General features: G+C 34.0%; 1 non-coding gene across 1 annotated transcript; it reads right to left on the reverse strand.

Moving 5' to 3' along the window:
- Positions 1–23,203: 23,203 nt before the first annotated feature.
- LOC111721299 lies at positions 23,204–23,307 on the reverse strand. The gene has a single exon (XR_002770570.1). It is a non-coding gene; the product is annotated as a U6 spliceosomal RNA (small nuclear RNA).
- Between the last annotated feature and the right edge of the window lie 235 nt (positions 23,308–23,542).

Genomic DNA, 23,542 nt, shown 5'->3' on the forward strand with positions numbered 1-23,542 from the left:
TCACAAATGTTACAGTCATTGTAGGAATTGTTCTTCTAGTTCTGCCCACTTCACCGTGCCTCAGTTCATACATGTATTAGGAGAGCTGTGAATTGGCCTAACACTTCTGGAAATAAATATGTGAGTTAATAAACTATGCACATTTTTTGACCTGGCAGTACTATTATTAAGTACTTTATTAGGCACATTATTCCTCACTTATATGCACTGATATCCAGTGATGTTGAAAGGATTCTCTGAAATTGGTCTTTGATAATTTATTAGGTTACAAATAATATTCCATTGTATGACTGAATGGGTGCAGTCTCAGTCAAACTGAGACTTGTTGAAGACCTTAGCTTAAAAAGGCTGAGATGTCCCTCTGCATCCAGGGCCACCTCCAGTAGTCCTGATCTTTATCTGGCTACTGGACCCTGATGGCTCTGTAGGGGAAGGTGAGGCACGTGACCTTGCCTAGCCTCCCTCACTTAAATCTAGTTCACTTGCATATCATGGCATGACCTCCCTCATGTTAAGGTCCTCTTCGAGAATGAAGGACAAACAACAGCAGGAAACCGCTAATTTAGTTTTCTGCTAAAACTAAAATAGCTGGTATGAATGTTAGGACATATGCATCCTTTCTCCATTCCTCTTGGCTTTCTGGATTGTTTTAATTTATATTTTTCTTGGGGTTTTTTTTTGGTGATTTGGAAATTTTTTCAATATAATTATTGATAGTTTGCTTTTCTATTGTTGAAACTGCCTATTTATATTCCCTTTATATCTTAGATATCGTATCTTTATCAGAGAATCTTGCTACAAAAATTTCCCAGTTAACCATTTCCCTTCTAATTTTACCTGCTTTGAAAGAGGATATATTTAATTCTAGGCTCTTGGGGACCAATTCCAGGGAGATGGAAAGACTCAATGAAGCAATAGGCATGTAGGAGAAAGCTAGTTCTAGAACATGTCCCTCATTTCCATCTTGCTTCCCTTGAGATTTTTTTAAAGATTTTCCCCTTAGGTGAGACTGGAGATTCTCTTGGTTGAGCTGAGATAGTTCATTCTTAGTAAGAGAGCTCATTTATTCTGTATATTTTCTTTTATATTCTTATCTGTATAACTTCTCTGATTTTTATTTTCTGTCTTCTTGGATAAATGGAGTTACTTGCTATTTACTATTTGTGATGGTCTTAGAAATCAAGGAATCAAGTCCGTGGATGTATGGTTAAAGTACCTTTTTTACACTTAAGAGATATTATATAAGATATCTTTTTAAAAAATCATTCCCCTAGAATCCAGCTTTTTAAACTGCAAGTTAAGACCCTATATGGGGATCTCATAACTGACTTTGGGGTCACATAACTTTGATTTATTATCACTAAATGTTTGATTTGTATAACTATGTACCTGGGGTCATATAAAAATATCTGGGGTGAAAAGGGGCCATGAGTAGAAAAAGTTTAAGTAGCCCTGCCCTAGACCAGCATGCTGATATTTAGTGGGGAAAAATAGTATTCTATTCTAGTATTGTATCCCTCCTTTAGGGGAAGCTTGGTGGAACAGTGGTTAAGTGCTAGACCCGGAGTTAGGAAGATTCATCTTCCTAAATTCAAATTCATTAGTAGCTATGTGACACTGGACAAGCCATTTATAACTGTTTCCATTCCTAGTCTATAAAATTAATTGGAGAAAGAAATGGCAAACTAATCTAGTAACTTTGTCAAGAAAAGCCCATTTGGAGTCATGAAAAGTTGGGTACAACTGAAAAATGACTGAATCACAATGACAAGCATCTCTCTCTGAAAGAGAACACATGGTCAGCCTATGAGCTTCTCCTTCTGTCCCAGGAAGAATCACAATTTCCCTTTTGAGGAGTGAGCAAGATTCCAGATATATCTAGCAATGCTTCCCTGTGAAATGAATGTAAGCACTGCATATAGACCCACATTTTATGAGCAGAGGTGCCTGCCAGGATATAGAAAGGACATCAGACTCTTCAATCAGTCAACATTCAAGAATTATTTTCTTTCTGCTACCAAATTTTTTGGTAGCAAGAATTATTTATTTTCTGTGGCTGTTCCAAAGCTACCAATTTTGCAAGTTATCTCTCCCAAGGGTATCTGATGTTGACATGAAGCTGCCTTAGAATAGTGGACATTTTTTCTCTCTTGTCCTTTCTTTCTTTCTTTCTTTCTTTTTTGATTGGAGGCAAAGACATTTAATTATTTTTTTAATTATTCCTTTTTATTTACAAGTTATTGGCATGGGTAATTTTACTTATAAACGTATTTCCATATTTATCATGCTTCACAAGAAAAATCAGATCAAAAGGGTGGAAAAGACCATGAGAAAAAAAACCCAAGTAGACAAACAACAAAAAAGTGAAAATACTATGCTTTGATCCAGGTTCAGTATTTATAATTTTCTCTCACTGGATGCAGATGGCACTTTTCATCCCAAGTCTATTGGAATTGTCTTGAATCACCACATTTATGAGAAAAGTCAAGTCCATCACAGTTAATCATCACATAATCTTGTTGTCGCTATTCTGTTCACTTCACTGAGCATCAGTTCATGTAAGTCTTTCTAAGGTTTTCCAAAATCAGCTTATCTATATTTTCTTATAGAACAATAATATTCCATAACAAACATATACCATAACTTATTCATCTATTCTCCAACTGATGGGCATCCGCTCAATTTCCAGTTCCTTGTCACTACAAAAAAAAAGCTGCTACAGATATTTTTGCACATGTGGGTCTTTTTCCCTTTTGTATGATCTCTTTGAGATATAGATCCATTAGATCTGCTAGATCAAAGAGCATGCACAGTTTGATAGTCCTTTGGGCATAGTTCCAAAATTACTCTCCAGAATGGTTGGATCACTTGAATATATTTTTTAACGTTTCGTGTGATGAAATGTCATAAAGAGCTTCTGCTGCATACCAAAGAATAATGGCTGTTATGAGAAAAAGGTCTTGTGTGATCAAGTTATGAGCTGAACTGGTCTTTTTTTCATGGAGCACCATTTTCTTGAAAATGAACAAAGTGAACCTGTCACTTCAAGTAACAAATAACTTTTTTTTTTTGCTATTTTGGTAGTATTTTATTTTTCCATTTACATGTAAAGATAGTTTTCAACATTCTTTTTGTAAGATTTAGAGATCTAACACTCCCCCCGCCCCAGAACAGCAAGTAATCTGATATAGGTTATACATATACAATCATTTTAAACATATTTCCATATTAGTTATGTTGCGAAAGAAAAATCAGAATAAAAGGAAAAAACCAAGGGGAAAAAAAAGCAAACCAAAAAAAAAAAAAAAAAAGATGAAAATAGCATGTTTCCATCTGCAACCAATCTCCATTGTTCTCTCTCTGGATGTATATGGCATTTTCAATTCTGAGTCTACTGAGATTGTCTTAGATCGCTGTACTACTAGAATAGTCTATCTAGACTAGAGAAGTCTATCACAATTGATCATCATATAATCTTGCTGTTATTATGTTACAATGTTCTGGTTCTGCTCACTTCATTCAGCTTGAGTTCATGTTAAGTCTTTCAGGCTTTTCTGAAATCATCCTGCTCATCATTTCTTATAGAACAAAAATATTCCATAACATTCATATACCATAACTTATTAAGCCATTCCTCAACTGACGGGCATCCATTCAGTTTCTAGTTTCTTACCACTACAAAGAGAGTGCCACAAACATTTTTGCACACATGGGTCTCTTTCCCTCCTTTATGATCTCTTTAGGATACAGGCCCAGTAGAGACACTGCTGGATCAAAGGGTATACACAGTTTTATAGCCCTTTGGGCATGAACTTTGCAAATCTTAAAAGTGCTATATATAATTGTTGGTTATTATTATGATGATGATTAAGGTAACAGCACTGGAGCTGGGCAACTAAGTGGCACAGTGGATAAGACACTGGGCTTGGAATCGATTACAAGACTCATATTCTTAAGTTCAAATCTGGCCTCAGAAATTAATTGATTGAACATGGACAAGTCACATGTTTGTTTTCTCACCTATAAAATGACCTGAAGAAGGAAATGACAAACCACACCAGTATCTCTGCCAAGAAGATCTCAAATAGGGTCATGGAGAGTCGGCCACAATTGAGACAACTAAACATCAAGAACAACAAAAGCAACACTGGGAATTAGGAGTTGGAAGTCTGTTCCAGTATTTACTTCTGGTTTATTGGATGCCTGTGTATGATTCTTATAGAAAAGCTCCCACCCAGTATAAAAGACCCGAGTACACTGTGGGGGATATCTCTGTTTTCCTGATTATTGCCCCTGCCCAGATAATTTTTGAGCATCAATATTTGACACTATCTAGCTTTCTAAGTGTGTAGTCACCAAATGCAACCCTGCAAGTTCACAAAGAAATGTATTTAGAAGTGAAGGAAAGCACATATGAATAATATCAGTCTCTCCAAAAAAAAAAAAAAAAAAAAAAAAAAAAAAAAAAAAAGAAGAAGAAGAACATTTTGTATCAGAAAGCTACCCATCCATACAGGGGCCTCTACAGTCTCAGTCACAGTGGAATAAAGAAGGACATCTCCATGAGGAGGTGTCCAGGAGGCCTTCATACTAGTGTTCTTCTCCACAGCAGTCATTGAGTCTTTTTTTTTTTTTTAGCCACTATTTTTCTTTTTTTTTTTTATTTAATAGCCTTTTATTTACAGGCTATATGCATGGGTAACTTTACAGCATTAACAATTGCCAAACCTCTTGTTCCAATTTTTCCCCTCTTACCCTCCACCCCCTCCCCCAGATGGCAGGATGACCAATAGATGTTAAATATATTAAAATATAAATTAGATACACAATAAGTATACATGACCAAACTGTTATTTTGCTGTACAAAAAGAAAGTCATTGAGTCTTAATAGCATTGTTTCTTCTGTAGCTCATGCTTCCAGTAGCTCTTGTAGATTTTACTGGTTACTGTTGACTGTACCAGTCCCATTCATCTTTCTATGTCTCTCTATATACCTTGACTCCTGCTCTCCCCAGGTCCCAGAATATGACATCAGGTACCCCACCTTGTTGCAGCCTTTTCAATGTTCTGCCTTAATTCAATACTACCTACTGTAGTTTTCCTCTACTCTCAGAAGATGGAATCATTTACTTTCCTGGAAAACTTTTAACTATTTCCAGACTTCCTATGTTGTACCTCAAAAACAAGTCTTTTTGACTTGTAGCTAGAGCTAGAAAAAGAATTTCTTTCAATACTTAACAAGTGGGTATGTTTATTTATTACCAATTTGACTCATGGTGAGTTGAGGCAAAATTTGACCTCTTCTCTACTCCAGTGCTCAGATTTTAAACCTCCCACTCAGTTACATCCCATGGATTAATGACTTGGATAAAAGCATGTTTATCAAATATGCAAATCATATAAAGTAATATTCCTGACACAGTTAATCTTGAAAGTAGGCTGAATAGGTTGATTATGTGACTGCATAAGTAATTTTAAATCATTAAGTATTATGATTAGTTGATGGAGTAAAATGAGAAAAGGAAGTGGAGACATGCTCACTCATTATTAGTCCTGTTCTTCATGTCTGGCTAGACTCTGAGAAACTTCCTTAAACAGGTGGTCATGAACATATATGAGAAACAAGGATTCTAAAATTTATTCATGACCCAAATGTCTGAATTAATTCTTCTGAGCCAGCCTTTAGACTTTAAAGCATGCTATAGGGGAAGCAAACAAGATAACATGGAGGGCTCTTTATTTAGTTTTTCTTTCTTTGGTGTGCCTTATGTAGATGATATTGGCCAGCATAAGTTTGCTTTGGGCTAGAATTGGTCCTAACACAGAGGTTCAGGCATTTCATATTGTTATACATGAGATTGCTGTCCCCAAAAGGCTGAAAATGGTCTGGTGTCGTGTGTATGTTCAGTGTATTTGTACGTAGATAGCTCAAAATAGATTTTCTTGATTTCCTCTTCTTCCTCCAGTGAACTCAATGCAGAATCCTGATAGCTATATCCAGAATTCAAGTTATTTTTGAGGTGAGCAGCTAAACAAATCTATAGCTAACGATCTCCTATTAAAGGTTTCCCTTAGATAAACTCATATGACATGAGTTCAATACAAAAACATTTAATGAAACAAGACAGAAATGTCATAACAATTAAATCAAGCAGCAAAATTTTATGGCACCCATAATTTAGTCACTTCATCCCACCTCCAAGGGGAATGTGAGTCAATTTCCTATTACAATCACCCATTCTTTTTAATAATAATTATCTACTAGTATTGTTTCATTGTCACAAGTTACAGAACACTAGAGTCTTCAAAGAATTAAATGTCTTAAAAATCAATGAAAAAAATTGAACAATTCTACAAAGATGTTGATACTTTAGCAGTTTCTGGGGTGTTATGCAAATACAAAAGAAGAATAATATAGCTGGTCCTTGTCCTTAAAGACATTAGTCTAGATGACAAATACAATAGAAAGCAATTAAGTGCCCAGGTTCAAGACACTGTATTAGATACAGAGAGTAAATAAATATATATATGTATCTTTATGTATGTGTATGTGCTTGTATATTTTAAAAATATATAATCTCAGTTGTCAAAGATTTTATAATCTAGTTGTTAATAAGTAACACAAGACAGACATAGATGAATGAGTTAGATAATGATATAAGCTATTAATGCTTCTTTTGTTATTTTGTTGGATGAAATACACCATTTTGAACTAATGTTAATTGATTGGCCTATTAAACATCATTTTGAACTGGTGATGACCAACAAAGTCCTGAAATCTGGAGTATTTATCTGGGGGCCCACATGTGAGAGAAGTTTAGGTGCTCCAAGAATTTCAATGTAAAGTACATATTTATCTCATTTCTTTCTTTTTTAAATAATATTTTATTTTTCCCCAATTGTATATAAAATACTTTAAAACATTTTTATCATTTGAATTTCAAATTTTTTCCTTTCTTTCTTCCCCTAGTCTTTCCCTGAAGTTACAAGCAATTTGATATATATATATAGAGAGAGAGAAATGTGTGTGTGTATATATATATATATATGTATATATATATATATATATGTGCAATCATACAAAACATATTTCCATATTAGTCAGGTTGTGAAGGAAAACACAGATCCCCAAAAAAACCCTATGAAAAAAATAAAGTAAAAAATAGTATGCTTCAATCTGCATCGAGAATCCATCAGTTCTTTCTCCAGACATGGGTAGCATTTTTCATCAGAAGTCCTTCAGAACTGGAAACTGAATGGATGTCCATCAGTTGGAGAATGGCTGAATAAATTGTGGTATATGAAAATTATGGAATATTACTGTTCTGTAAGAAATGACCAACAGGATGATTTCAGAAAGGCCTGGAGAGACTTACACGAACTGATGCTGAGTGAAATGAGCAGGACCAGGAGATCATTATATACTTCAACAACAATACTAGATGATGACCAGTTCTGATGGACCAGGCCATCCTCAGCAACGAGATCAACCAAATCATTTCTAAGGGAGCAGTAATGAACTGAACTAGCTATGCCCAGAAAAATAACTCTGGGAGATGACTAAAAACCATTACATTAAATTCCCAATCCCTATATTTATGTACACATGCATTTTTGATTTCCTTCACAAGCTAATTGTACAATAATTCAGAGCCTGATTCTTTTTGTACAGCAAAATAATGTTTTGGTCATGTATACTTATTGTGTATCTAAGTTATATTTTAATATATTTAACATCTACTGGTCATCCTGCCATCTAGGGGAGGGGGTGGGGGGGGTAAGAGGTGAAAAATTGGAACAAGAGGTTTGGCAATTGTTAATGCTGTAAAGTTACCCATGTATATATCCTGTAAATAAAAGGCTATTAAATAAAAAAAAAAAAAGAAGTCCTTCAGAATTATCTTGAATCATTGTATTCATCAAAGGAGATAAATCATGTAGTTGATCCTTGTACAATATTGCTGTTACTATGTACAATGTTCTGTTGGTTCTTCTCATTTCATTTTGCTTCAGTTTAGGTAAGCCTTCCCAGATTTTTCTGATGCCATCTCATTCATCATTTCTTATAGCTTAATAGCATTTAATCACAATTACATACCACAAGTTTTTTTTAGCCATTCCCCAATTGATAAATCTACTTTCAATTTCCAGTTCTTTGCCACCACAAAAGAGCTGCTATAAATATTTTTGTACATATAGATCCCCTTTTTTCTTTTGATCTTTTTGGGATACAGACCTAGTTGTATATTTCCAGGTCAAAGGGTATACAAACTTTGATAGCCCTTTGAGCATAGTCCCAAATTGCTTTCTAGAACAAATATGACTAATCTGGAAAGATACTCTCTCCTACATAAATGAATTTAAATCTTTTTCAGAATGTTTTAGCAACTATATCCTCCAGGCCTTCTGGATCATTCTCAAAGAACCCTATCTTCTTGCATTGTAAAATGTCATCTTGGCATGGGGCCCAGGCTAGCATCTTAATGGTGCTGTTGTGCCAAAACACTAAAATATGAGGTGAGAGTTGAATTCTCTAATAAGCTCATTTGAGTCTTGACTTGAGTTAAATCTATTTATGCCAGTATACTGTTTCATATAATGCATATGCCGTACATAATGAATGCAGTCCTGTTTTATTATTGCTGCTTCAGAATTTGCTGGGTAGGCAATTCTTACGCTTTTCACTTCCTGGAAAGTCTCTTGTGTAGATTTTGGATGCCAGGCTTTAATATGGCTTGCAATTTTATTAATTTTGGATGTTTTGTGTGTGTGTGTTTGTGTGTTTATATATAATTTTATTTTAACTAGAAGCTCAAAAGATCTTTTTGGAATTAATTGTGGTCATATTCTATTTTTTGTAAGCATATTTCTCTATACATTTAAATATGTTTAAAATCTCATTTCTCTCAAAAAGTTTTAAAATGTATTCCCTTCCTTTGGCTTATAATAACTATAAAGAAAACCTAGTTGGTATAATAATTAAAGCCCTAAATCTGGAGTCAGGAAGATCTGAATTGGAATACACCCTCAGTTAATTAACTAGTTATTTGATCTTGGGCAAGTCACATAACCTTTTTTTGTCTTAGTTTTTTCTTTTGAAAAATGGAGATAATAACACCTACCCTATATGGTTGTTGTGAAAATCAAATCACATAAAATTTATTTTATTTTCTTATTGTAGGTTATGTTTTATTTAAACATAAAACTATCTTCATATATGCCTACCTCCATGGTTTGCTTTTAAGTAAAATTTTTTTCAAATAATAGCTTTTTATTTTCTTTTTTCCCAAGTTTATTTTATTTAAAGAAACAGAATAAGAAAAAAGAAAAAACAGAAAAGGAATACGAAACAAAAGAGAACATTGTCATGTGCCCAGCAAACATCAGGGAGGATTCAAAATATATAACAACACATATCAGTTCAAGAAAGTATATATATTAGTAGAAGAAATTATATTCATGAGTATCCACATCTTTTGTAAATTGTTCTTGTGTTCTCTGCTATGTGCCTTTTTACTTTATTCTTTTTCCCCCCTTTCATCCTCCCCACCAACAAGTAAGTTATAGTTAAGAAAGGATATAATTAATACATGTATTTACACGTGTGTATACACACACACATACATATACATATACACATACCCCCTACACACATATATCTTTCCTATCCCTGCTGACTCTTTGCTTTAATTCTAACTTATCTTGCTATTACTTAACCTCCCTAACCCATGGATCCCTCCCTTGTTTTCTTCTCTCACCCTTTGCTTCCCTGTCCGCCCATCCCTTCCCCCTTACTTTTTTATAGGAGGGTGCTATACAGTTTATATATAATATTGCCTATTTAATCCATGCCCAATGTGAGTAGGTTTTCAGAACTATAAGTCCTCTAATTCTCAGTTGTTATGTACAATGTTTTCTTGATTCAACTCACTTCACTTAGTATCAGTTCATGTAAATCTCTCCAAGTTTGTTTCCTCTGAACGTCATTTGTATGATATAATAATTGTTTTTACCTTAATTCTGCCCCAGTTTTTCTTTTCAGCTGTCATATTGTTGATGTCAATCTTAAACATATGCTATAAATTTCCCATGTAAAAAAAACAAACACTTATCCATGTTGAGTTCCTTGAAATTGATCTTTGATATTGGTTCTTATATGTTAAATTAAGTTTTGGTTTGGTTAATAGAAAGTCCTGAAAATCTGCAAGTTCGTTGACTGTCCATTTTTTCGTGTTCAATATTATGGACAATTTTGTTGGATATGATATTTCTGGCCACAGGTCTAAGTCTTTTGATTGTTGGTAGATATGATTCCAGGATCTGTGGTCTTTTCTTGTGGCTGATGATAAGTCCTGTATAATTTTAATTGTAGCTTCACCATATTTGAATTGTTTTTTTTTCTTGTTTTTTGCAAAATGTTATCTTTGATCTCAGGGTTTTGAAATTTGGTAATAATGTTCCTATGTGTTTTCATTGAGGTGATGATTAGTGGAGTTTTTCAGTTTCTACTTTCCCCTCATGTTCTATCTCTCCAGGACAATTTTCTTGGATTGTTTCTTGCGTTATTTTGTTAGGGTCCTTTTTTTGATCACAATTTTCAGGCAGTCTAATTATTGTTATATTTTCTCTTCTTGATCTGTTTTCCAAATCTATCATTTTTCTTATGTTTCACATTCTGTTCTATTTTTTCATTCTTTATAATGTTTTATTTCTTGGTGTCTCATAGCTTCACTGACTTCCCCTTGCCCAATTCTAATTTTCAAAGAGTTATTTTTGTCTTTAAGACTCTATCTCCTTTTCTAGTTGATTAACTTTTTTTTCATAATTTTCTTGTTTTTCTTAGATAGTTTGGTTTTATTCTGTTTTGTTTTGTTTTAGTTTTTCCTCAGTGTCTCTTATTTGATTTTTAAATCCTTTTTTGATTTATTTTATAAATTCTCTCTGGGCAGGGAGCCATTTCACATTATACTTTGGGATAAAAACTTTTTTTTACTTCAGTGCCCTCTGAAGATGAACCCCAGTCTTCCCCGTTCTCATAGTATGCTTCTATGGTGGGATTCTTCTTTTTTGGTTCATTTTCTTTTAAATAAGAGGTAAGAACTTCTAATCCTGGAATGGGGTGGATGGTGTCTCTGGCTTCCCTTCAGCTCTTCCCTCTGACCAGGAACTCCAAACCAAGAGCTCCACCCTCCAACAAGTACTCACAGTCAGCAGCATCCCTGCCTCCCTGCTTCTGAACTCATGGATATGTTGGTTCCTGCTTACCCAGGACTGTGTCTCTGTAGTACAGCTGGACCTGGCATTTCCAATCAGCCAAGGTTCACTCAGTCTTCCAGGATTCAGACCAGGATTCCATAATAGCTTTTTTATTTTCAGAATACATGCAAAGATAGTTTTCAACAATCACCTTTGCAAAACCTTGTGTTCAAAATTTTTCTCCCTCCTTTCCCCTCTCTCCCAGACAGCAATATAAATATGTGCAATTCTTCTAAACACATTTCTATTTTTGTCATGTTGCATAAGAAAAAACAGATCAAAAAGGAAAAAATGAGAATGAAAAAAAGCAAACAAACAATAAAAAGATGAAAATACTATGTTGTGATGCACACTCAGTCCCCACAGTTCTCCCTCTGGGTGTAAATGGTTCTCTTCATCACAAGATCACTGGAACTGTTCTGAATCACCTCATTGCTGAAAAGAGCCATGTCCATCACAGTTGCTATGTACAGTGTTTTCTTGGTTCAACTCACTTCACTTAATATCAGTTCATGTAAATCCAGGTTTTTCTGAAATCACCTTGCATATCATTTCTTATAGAATAATATTCCATAACATTCATGTATTATAACTTATTCAGCCAACTGATGGGCATCTACTCAATTTCCAGTTCCTTGCCACTACAAAAAGGGCTGCCACAAACATTTTTGCATCTGTAGGACATTTTTTCCCTCTTTTATAATTTCTTTGGGATATAGATCCAGTAGAGAGACTGCTGGATCAAAGGGTCATAGTTCTAAATTGCTCTCCAGAATGTTGGATCAGTTCACAACTCCTACCAATAATATATTAAGAGTCCTGGTTTTCCTACATTCCCTCCAACATCTATCATTATTTTTTCCTGTCAACCAAATATTTATAAAGCATTTTATAACCCTTAAGGTGCTATATAAGTACTAGCTATAACTGTACCACTTCTGTCATATTTCCCCCTGATTTAAAATAGAATTTAAGACTTAAGAGGGAGCCTAAATTCCCTTATAAGAGTAGCTACTGGGGATTCAAGAGTTGTATACATCTTTAATTTTAGGACTCAAGTCAAAGCCTTAAAATCATAGTGGTTGGATATTTACAAGTTTTTTTTAGCTGATATCATAAAAGAATTACCACTTCTAATGAGAAAATGAGAGTTCAGTTTCATAAGGAGTCATAATAAAAAGTAAGCTGTACATTTTTAAACAAATTGTCTAAAACAAATTGTAAAATCCCATATTTGGAAAGCGGATAAAATCAGGAAGATCTGAATTCTAATTCTGTTTCATTATAATTACTAAGTATGTGATCCTTCCTGTGCAAGTTACCCGTTTTCAGCCTCAATTCCCTAATCTGGATATTAGAGGCAATAATAGCACTTCCAGGATTATTGTGTGGATCAAATGAGATAACATTACGCATAGCTCCTTACAAACCTTAAAGTGCCATAAAAATGCTTCCTACTTTTGTTGTTGTTATTAACCAACAAAATATTCTGGAATATCATGAAATAAAAGATAAAAGTGGATTAGCTGATTCAAAAGGACAAAATTATCAACTCGCTCTAACTGAAATTTACATTTCTAAAATGAGGGAAGAATTGAAGAGACCAAGTTCAGAAAGAAACTTTTAATTAGTGTTTGATTGTTGCCATTTCCTAAATGAAAAGTTCTCATATGGAATGCATCTGTACTTCTCAGTTTCATAAGAATCTCTGTTATTTTCAGTTTGGAATCTGAAAAAGTAAAAATGAAAGGTGTAAGACAGGAACACTGGAAATATGTTTTAAGCTCTTCCATGTTGAAAATTCCTCCCCAGTAATTCCATGACTTCACTTTCCTTTCATTAATACTTCATATTTGTCTTTTCTTTCACTTTTAAAATAAGTGATTTATACCTACTACCTGTTTCTTCACCACTCATTCCTTCCTTCCCTTCTTTCAATCTGACTTCAACTCTCTATTTTTTAACCAATATCAAATTGTTTTGAGAATTTCTGGTTTTGAGAATTCCTGTTTAAAACCTGATATTGATAAATTCCCTTTGTTCTCATTTTTATTAATTATCTTCCTTGATATTCTTGACTTTTAATGCATCCATATGCATTGTTTGCTATGTTGTCTAGTTCTATTAAGTAATTCATTGATAGTTTGATTGGTATGGAAGTAAATAAGTAAAATAAAGTCATTCTTATTAATTGGCTTAGCCTACCTATGAACATTTAATATTTCTCCAATTTTTGAGATGTCTCTTTTCTTTTGTAAATATAATTACATTATATTTATATAGTTCTTGATTGTATTTTAGTAGGTAAACTCCAAAGCTTTTTACACATTTAATTGTTATTTTAAATAGAATCACTTTATTTCTTTCTGTTGGGTTGTATTGTTATTATACAGAAGAGTTGATGATTTATACAGATTTCTTTTATCTGTTGCTACTTTGCTAAAGCTAATAATTGTTATTATTAGTTAATTGGTTATCTAGGTCTCTTTAAGCACACCATCATCATCTGCAAAAATGACAATAATGTTTCTTCTTCATCCATGCTTATTCATTCTATTTCTTTTTCTTGTCTAAATGTTATAAACAGAATTTCTAGTGCCATGTCAAATGTAAATGGTGACTAATCAAACTCCCAAGAAACTATTTTACTGACCTAGAAAAAATAACAACAAAATCCATCTGGAAGAACAAAAAGTCAAGAAAAGCAAATGAAGGTGGCCTAGCTATACCAGATCTAAAACTATATTACAAAGCAACAGTCATCAAAACCATTTGATATTGGCTAAGAAATAGAGTAGTTGATCAGTGGAATAGGTTAGGTTCACAGGACAAAATAGTAAATGACTATAGCAATCTAGTGTTTGACAAACCCAAAGACCCCAGCTTTTGGGATGAGACTTCACTATTTGACAAAAATTGCTGGGAAAATTGGAAACTAGTATGGTAGAAATTAGGCATTGATTAACACCTACCACCATATACCAAGATAAGGTTAAATGGGTTCATGATCAAGACATAAAAAATGATATTATAAACAAATTAGAAGAACATAGGATAGTTTACCTCTCAGATCTGTGGAGGAGGAAGGAATTTGTGACCAAAGAAGAACTAGAGATCATTATTGATCAAAAAATAGAAAATTTTGATTATATTAAGTTAAAAAGTTTTCGTACAAACAAAACTAATGCAGACAAGATTAGAAGGGAAGCAATAAACTGTGAAAACATTTTTACAATCAAAGATTCTGATAAAGGCCTCATTTCTAAAATATATAGAGAATTGACTCAAATTTATAAGAACTCAAGTCATTCTTCAGTTGATAAATGGTCAAAGGATATGAACAGACAAATTTCAGGTGAAGAAATTGAAACTATTTGTAGCCATATCATTATTGATCACAGAAACGCAAATTAAGAACTCTGAAGTATCCCTACATACCTCTCAGATTGGCTAAGATGACAGGAAAAGATAATGACAAATGTTGAAGGGGATGTGGGAAAACTGGGACACTGATACATTTTTGGTGGAGTTGTGAACAGATCCAACCATTCTGGAGAACAATTTGGAACTATGCTCAACAAGTTATCAAACTATGCATATCCATTGATCCAGCAGTGTTTCTTCTGGGCTTATATCCCAAAGAGATCTTAAAGGAGGAAAAGGGACCCACATGTGCAAAAATGTTTGTGGCAGCCCTGTTTGTAGTGCCTAGAAACTGGAAAATGAATGGATGCCCATCAATTCGGGAATGTTGGGTAAATTGTGGTATATGAATGTTATGGAATATTATTGTTTTATAAGAAATGACCAGCAAGATGATTTCAGAGAGGCCTGGAGAGACTTACATGAACTGATGCTAAGTGAAATGAGCAGAACCAGGAGATCATTATACATAGCAACAACAAGACTATATGATGGTCAATTCTGATGGACGTGGATCTCTTCAACAATGAGATGATTCAGGCCAGTTCAAATTGTTCAGTGATGAAGAGAGCCATCTACACCCAGAGAGTGGGAACTGAGTGTGGACTATAACATAGCATTTTCACTCTTTCTGTTGTTGTTTGCTTGCATTTTGTTTTTTTTTCTCAGTTTTTAATTTAATTTAATTTTATAACTGTATAAATATGTATACATATATTGGATTTAACATATATTTTAACATATTTAATATGTTTTGGACTACCTGCCATCTGGTGGGATGGGAGGAAGGAGGGAAAATTTGGAACAGAAGGTTTTGTATGGATCAATGTTGAAAAATTACTCATGCATATGTTTTGTAAATAAAAAGCTTTAACAAAATTTTTTAAAAATGTAAGTGATGACAATGGACATCTTTGTTTTTACCTCTGATCTTATGGGAAAAGATTCTAGTTTATTCCTATTATATATTATACTGGCTCTTGCTTTTAAATATCATTAATTGCTATATTTTCTAATACCTTTCCTTCTTGAAGTCATTTCTAGTGCCCTGCCTTCCAGAAGTCATTGCTAGAATGCTTTTCTCTGGTTCTCAGAGATATGTGTAATTTCTTCAACCAGCACCAATACATTATATTTCATCCAGTGGCTAAAAATTATTTACTTATGACTGATTGGTCAGCTGTTAGAACATAGAGATATATCTTGCTAGTTACATTCATTGGGGCAGGGGTGTGAGACACCCTTCATGCACTGTCACTGAGCTGCTCACAATTGGCTCTCTGTGCCATTGTAATGTGTTGGAATGACCTTTTCATTGAAGTGCTGTTCTCTATTGCCTTCAATTCAACTCCAGAACTATCTAAATGACCTTAACATAGCTATCATGTCCAGCCCCAAGTCCTCACTTCTCTGAGTTAAGCATGGTTTCTTCCACCAATTCTCATATATCATGAATTCGAGGCCTTTAATCATTCTGATTGCCCTCCCCTGTATGTTCTTTAGCTAATCTACGTCGATCTGGTTGGCGAGAATTGAGCATGATTTTTCAGATGAAGTCTGCTAATAGCAAAGTACAGTAAGATTATCACTCTCTGGATTCTATGCCCCTCCTGATGCAGCCCAAGATTATATTACTTTTCTTTTGGCTGCTACATAACACTAATGATTCTTTTGTGAACAACTGCTTCCCTCATCTTCTATTTGTGGCATTGATTGTTTTTTTTTGTACCTAAATGAAAGTCTTTACATTTATCTCTATAGAATCTTACTAGATTCAGCCAAATTGCCTTTTAGATCCTAATGGTCATCCACTGAATCTGCTTTCTATCCCAATTTTGTGCCATCTGCAAATCTGATAAGCATGTCTTTAGCCAAATCATTAATAAATATTAAATAGCACAGATCAAACACAGATTCCCCATGATATTGCATTACAGAAAACTCCTAAAACATTGGAGTTGAACCACAAACATTTACTTTTTGGGTCTAGTCATCCAGTCAGTTTTGAAGTCATCTGATTTTATTATTATCTACTTCATTTCTTTCCCTTTTCTCACAAGAATAGTATGAGTTTTTTTCTCAGAAGCTTTGTTAAAATCAAAGTAATTGATAACCAGAGTATTCTCCTGCTCTATTAATTCAGTAATCTTTTTCAAAAAGGAAATGATCTTTTATCATAATTGTATAAAATCATCCTCTAAATTACACTTTATAAATGAACTGTTAAATGTTTCAGGAAATGAATATAGGACTACATTCTACAATACAAACAAACATGGAGTTTATTTAATTGATATAATTATATTTCCTTTAAGCCTGATTATGCTTTTCTTTTCTAAGATTATTATTTCAGTAGTACCAACTAAACAAAAATAAATCTAATATAATGGCTAATCCTTGCTCTACCTTAAATACAAAAAGGATGGTTAAACTTCTTTTAATATATTAACAAATCTCTGATAAATCTGTAAAAGACAAGAAAATATATCCTTAATGGTTTGTTCATATACTAAAATAAGCCATTTGAGAGATAATTCTAAATGAAAAGATAGAATCAGAAATGAGATTTTTTTGGTAAAAGGCAGCTATGAACCTTATTAATTATAATTATATCAATTATAAAGGTCACCTATAAAGGTGAGATAGTGGGAAGAGTGTTAGACATGGAGGCAGAAAGAATTGAGTTCAAATCCAGTCTCAGATGCTTATTAGCTGTGTGACTCTGGGCTCACAGCCTCGGTCTGTCCCAGTTTCTTTATGTACAAAATGAAGTTAATAGTAGTTACTACATCCCAAAGATGTTATGAGGAACTAATCCGATGCAGGGGTCCTCAAACTATGGCCTGCGGGCCAGATGCTGCAGCTGGGGACGATTATCCCTTCATCCAGGGTTATGAAGTTTCTTTATTTAAAGGCCCACAAAACAAAGTTTTTGTTTTTACTATAGTCCGGCTCTCCAACAGTCTGAAGGACAGTGAACTGGCCCCTAAAAAGTTTGAGGACCTAATGAGATGATATTTGTAATGTCCTTTGCAAACCTCAAAGAGGCATAGATTGTTTGCTCTTTTGTTAGGGAATATACCTCATAGTAAATGTTTTTTTTTTCCTCAATATTATTTTTCCAATTGCATGTAAAGATAATTTTCTTTTTTTAGTATTTTATTTTTACAATACAGGCAAGGATAATTTTCAACACTCACGATCGCAAAACTTTGCTTTCCAATTTTTTCCCCATCTCTTCCCTCCTCTCCTATATAGCAAGTAATTCGATATAGGTCAAATGGGTACAATTTTAAAGATAGTATTCAGACTTACATGAACTGATGCTAAATGAGGTGACTAGAACCAAGAGAACACTGTACACAGCAATAACAAGATTATGTGATGATCATCTGTGAGGGACTTGGTTCTTTTCAACAAAGAGGTGATTCAGGTCAATTCCAATAGACTTGTGATGGAGCGAACCATTGCATCCAGAAAGATTATAAAGACTAAATATGGATCACAACATAGTATTTTCATCTTTTTTATTGTTTACTTGTTTTTTCTTTCTCATTTTTTCCCTTTTTATCTGATTTTTCTTGTGCAACATGATAAATGTGGAAATGTTTAGCAGAATTGCACATATTTAACCTATTGGATTACTTGCTGTCCAGGGGATGGAAGAGGTGGGAAGGGAGGGAGAAAAATTGGAAACACAAAGTTTTGCAAGGATGAATGTTGAAAACTATCTTTGTTTGTATTTGGAAAAATAAAAAGATATTATTATAAAAATGTAGTTTTCAACATTTATTTTTATAAGATTTTTAAGATACATTTTTCCCCCTCTTTTCTTCCTTTATCTGCCCTCTCCCCAAAACAGCAAGCATTCTGCAGGTTATATATGTATACAAATATTTCCATATTTGTAATGTTGTAAAAGAAAAATCAGACCAAATGGGAAAAACCATGAGAAAGAAAAAGCAAACCAAAAAACAAAGAAGATGAAAAAACTATGCATCAATCCACATTCACTCCAATAAAGTCCTCTCTCTGGATGTGGATGCCATTTTCCATTACAAGTCTTTTGGAATTCTGTTGGAATCTTTACAAACTGTTAAGCCATTAGAGTTGATAGAGACAATAATTATCTAATTTAGCATGGTTCAATATGATTGAAAGAGATATTTTGGGCCAGACTTGAAACAAGGTACTAAGTACAACTGATAGAAACGATGCTTGTGTTCACACCTTTAGAGAGCTCACAGAAGCAAGAAATATTTAAGTACTCATTGGAGTTCACATGTTTGGGAGATTTCAAGGTTTAGAAAGAGATATCTGAATTCATACCTCCCTTAATTCCTGCCTCCAGAAAGCGGAGTCAGCCTTTTACACTGAGTATAAATACAGCTCCAGTGAGCCACTCGAGAGAGTTACTTGGGAACATTGACGGGGGTTGGAGAGGAGCACTCTGGGAGGAAGCCCACAAACCCTCTCTCTGAGTCAAGAGAGATTCATTGCATCTTCCACCTTGGTGCTGGCTGGAGTCTGAAGGACAGACCTTTGGATTTGGAGACATTCGGAGGGAGCTCTTGGAACCAAGCAGAGAGATAGGCCTGAGCGTTTAACCGGGCTATACTGAAGGACACAATAAAAGATCTGAACTTTTATCAGCTGGCTGCAATTTTGGGTGATTATTTACTTGTAACTGAAAGTAAAGCTGCCTCCAGAAAACCTCCCCAAGAAACCCTCTCTCCCAGAGAGAACTCTTATTATTTTAGAGAAGAAAAACACCAACAGAATTGTTTTAGATCACCATATTTCTGAGAACTAAGCTGATCTTCACATGATCTTACTGTTACTGTGTACAGTGTTCTCTTGGTTCTGCTCACTTCCCTAAACATCAATTCTTGTCCGTCTTTCCAGGCTTTCCTGAAATCAGCCTGCTCATCATTTCTGATATAGTAAAAAATTTTAAACGTTAAACATTTATTTATTAAATATCTACTATTTGTTAAACCTTTTACTAGCACTGAGAATCCAAAAATAAAAATAAAACTGGCCCTTCCCACAAGGATCTCAGATTCTACTGTGGATCAGAATATGGAGTATGTATAATAAAATGTTCAGATATGCTTGGACTGATTTCTATTTAGATGAGTCTCAGACTGATTTCCTCATAGGCAAGGTAAAGTCTAAAACCTAATTGGAATCTTGGAATTTGTAACATAGATGGACAGCCTTCTTTCCCAGCCCTGAGAACAACTGGATTATCACACATTTAGAACCCAACTTGATATATTTTTCTTGAAACACTTCGATTACAATCTACACGATTCCTTCTCCTTTCTCTCCTATTTTTCCTCTTTCTCTTCCTCCTTCCACTCCTTCTTCCTTTTCTTCCTTCTCCTTTTCCTCTTCCTCCTTTTCCATTTCCTTCCTGATATGTTAGAGAATCAATTACTGCCTCCATTGCATTACTTGAACTACTGCTGGTGTTTCAACATTAAATGCTCTTTAAGGAATAGAACTTGAATCTTGTAGCTTCATTTTCTTGTTTCTTATATCATCTCTCCCAGTCTAGAAGGTAGGACATGAGACTTTGAACTAAAAAAAAGATCTAAGTTAAAATACTTCCTGAAATATTTATTAACTGTATGACCTGTACAAGTCATTTAAACTCTCAGTGCCTCATTTTCCTCATTTATAAAATGGAAATAAGAATACCACTTAACTCCCAGGACAGTTGTGAAGATAAAATAAAATAATATTTATAAAGCACTTCAAAAATTGTAAAACATTACATAAATGCTGGCTATTAATACTACAGGGTACATTCATTTCACAAATCTATTCCTCATTTTCCTCATCTATAAAATTAGGGGTTTTCATTCAATGGCTCCTAAGGACCTTCCTGACTAAATCTGAGATCTACTCTTGCTGTGTCATTCTTAGAAAATTGAGGGTGAGGATTGTTTTAGCGAAACAAGAGGCTGCTGTCATGATATTTGGTAGAATTCTCATACTTTCAACTATACTTCCACTTGATGTGACTTTGCTCCTAGATATTACATGGAACTTGTATTCTCTCCTTAGGTGTTGCTATGGCTTTGGAGTCACATAATCTTTGATTTTCAAATCTTATTATATATTTATTTTCAACAGCAATGGAAATGCCAAGTGGAACTCTATGTTTTCCAGAGATTTCAAGGGCATTGAAGTATTATCTTTTTTCTTTTTTTATTAGATTTTTATTTTCAAAACAAATGCATGGGTAAATTTTCAACATTAATCCTTGCAAAACCTTGTGTTCCAAAGTTTCCCCCTCTGTCCTCCATCCCCTTCCCTAAATGTCAAATAATACAATATATGTTAATTATGTTAAAATATAATTAAATCCAATATATGTATACATGCTGCACAAGAAAAATTAGATCAAAAAAAGGAAACAACGAGAGAAAACAAAATGCAAGCAAATAACAAAAAGGGTGAGAATACTAAGTTGTGATCCATACTCAGTTTCTACAATCCACTCTCTGGGTGCAGATGGCTCTCTTCATCCCAAGATCATCAGAACTGGTCTGAATCATCTCATTGTTAAAAAGAACCACGTCCATCAGAATTGATCATCACATAATCTTGCTTGTTGCTGTGTACAATGATCTCCTGGTTCTGCTCATTTCACTCAGCATCAGTTCATGTAAGTCTCTCTAGGCCTCTCTGAAATCATCCTGTTGGTAATTTCTTACAGAACATTAATATTCCATAATGTTCATATACCATAATTTATTCAGCCACTCTCCAATTGATAGGCATCTACTCAGTTTCCAGTTTTTTTCCACTATAAAAAGGGCTGCCACAAACATTTTTGCACATGTGGGGTCCCTTTTCCTCTTTTAAGATATCTCTGAGATATAAACCTAGTAGAAACACTGATGGATCAAAGGGTATACATAGTTTGATAGCTCTTTGGACCTTGTTCCAAATTGCTCTCCAGAGTGGTTGGATCAGTTCACAACTCTACCAACAATGTAATTTTAATTAATTAATTTATTTTATTTTTATTATTTTTTCCCAACATTTCCTCTAATATTTGTTATTATCTTTTCCTGTCATCTTAGATAATCTGAGAGGTGTATAGTGGTATCTCAGAGTTGTCTTAATTTGCATTTATCTGATCAGTAGTGATTCAGAGCACCTTTTCATATGATTAGAAATGGTTTCAATTTCTTCATCTGAAAATTATCTGTTCATATCCTTTGACCATTTATCGGTTGGAGAATGGCTTGAATTCTTATAAGTTTGAGTCAATTCTCTATGTATTTTACAAAATGAGGCCTTTATCATAACCCTTGAATGTAAAAATGTTTTCCCAGTTTATTGCTTCCCTTCTAATCTTGTCTGCATTAGTTTTGTTTATACAAAACCTTTTTAATTTAATATAATCAAAATTATCTATTTTGTATTTAATAATCTACTCCAGTTCTCCTTTGACCACAAATTCTTTACTTCTTCACAGATCTGAGAGGTAAACTATCCTTTGTTCTTCTAATTTGTTTACAATATCAATCTATGTCTAAATCATGAACCCATTTCGACTTTCTCTTGGTATATGGTGTTAGGTGTGGGTCAATGCCTAGTTTCTTTTTTTTTAATAGCTTTTTATTTACAAGATATATGCATGGGTAATTTTTCAGCATTGACAGTTGCAAATCCTTTTGTTCCAACTTTTCCCCTCTTTCCCCCTACCCCTTCCCCCAGATGGCAGGTTGACCAATACATGTTAAATATGTTAAAGTATAAGTTAAATACAATATATGTATACATGTCTAAACAGTTAATTTGATGTATAAAAAGAGTCTGATTTTGAAATAGTGTACAATTAGTCTGTGAAGGAAATAAAAAATGCAGGCAGATAAAAATAGAGGGATTGGGAATTCTGTGTAGTGGCTCATAGTCATCTCCCAGAGTTCTTTCCCTGGGTGTACAATGCCTACTTTCTGCCATATAAGTTACCAATTTTCCCAGCAGTTTTTGTCAAATAATGGACTGAATAAGGAATGGGAGTTCCTATCCCAAAAGTTGGGGTCTTTGGGTTTCTCAAACACTAGATTACTATAGTCATTGACTATTTTGTTTTGCGAACCTAACCTATTCCATTTACTACTCTATTTTCTAGCCGGTACCAAATAGTTTTGATGACCTCTGCTTGATAAAATAGTTTTAGGTCTGGCACAGTTGGACCACCTTCACTGTATTTATTTTATTAATTCTTTTGAAATTCTTGACTTTATTTTCTTCCAGATGAACTTTGTTGTTATTTTTTCTAGATCTGTAAAATAATTTCTAGGGAGTTGAAGTATTTTTAAAGAAATAAAGAATACTGTTTTGCTGTCATAGAAGTTGACAATCAATTCAAGGCATGGTAAATTCATTTATTAAGCACTTACTGTATGCCAGCTGCTTTACTAACCTTTGGATCTTATTTGGATTATAAAAGTATATTTTTTCATTATTCTAACCCAAAAGGAGTTAGAATTATCTCTGAAATATGGAATGGTTTATGCATTTGTATGTGATCTTTGCACAGAGGCCATGCTACTCTTTGTACCATTCCAGTCTTAGTCTATGTACTGCCAAAGCAAGAACTTATGTAAACAACAGAGCCTCAGCATTCATGTTAGTCTTCTTTGGCTGGCAGTGTATGCAGTGCCTTGCCCCAGTAAACTGTCTTGGTCTATGGGTTAATCCTGCTTGAGAATGACCAATAGATCTCAAAGCTGTCACTTAAACTTGTCTATCCCAAGCTTGTAAAGACTTTCTCTGGCAGAATAAGCAGATGGGCACAATTTGTTCCCGTGGCCAGGAGTGCAGCTGAAGTGAG

The sequence above is a fragment of the Sarcophilus harrisii genome, chromosome 6 (assembly GCF_902635505.1).
Source record: "Sarcophilus harrisii chromosome 6, mSarHar1.11, whole genome shotgun sequence".
Taxonomy (NCBI): domain Eukaryota; kingdom Metazoa; phylum Chordata; class Mammalia; order Dasyuromorphia; family Dasyuridae; genus Sarcophilus; species Sarcophilus harrisii.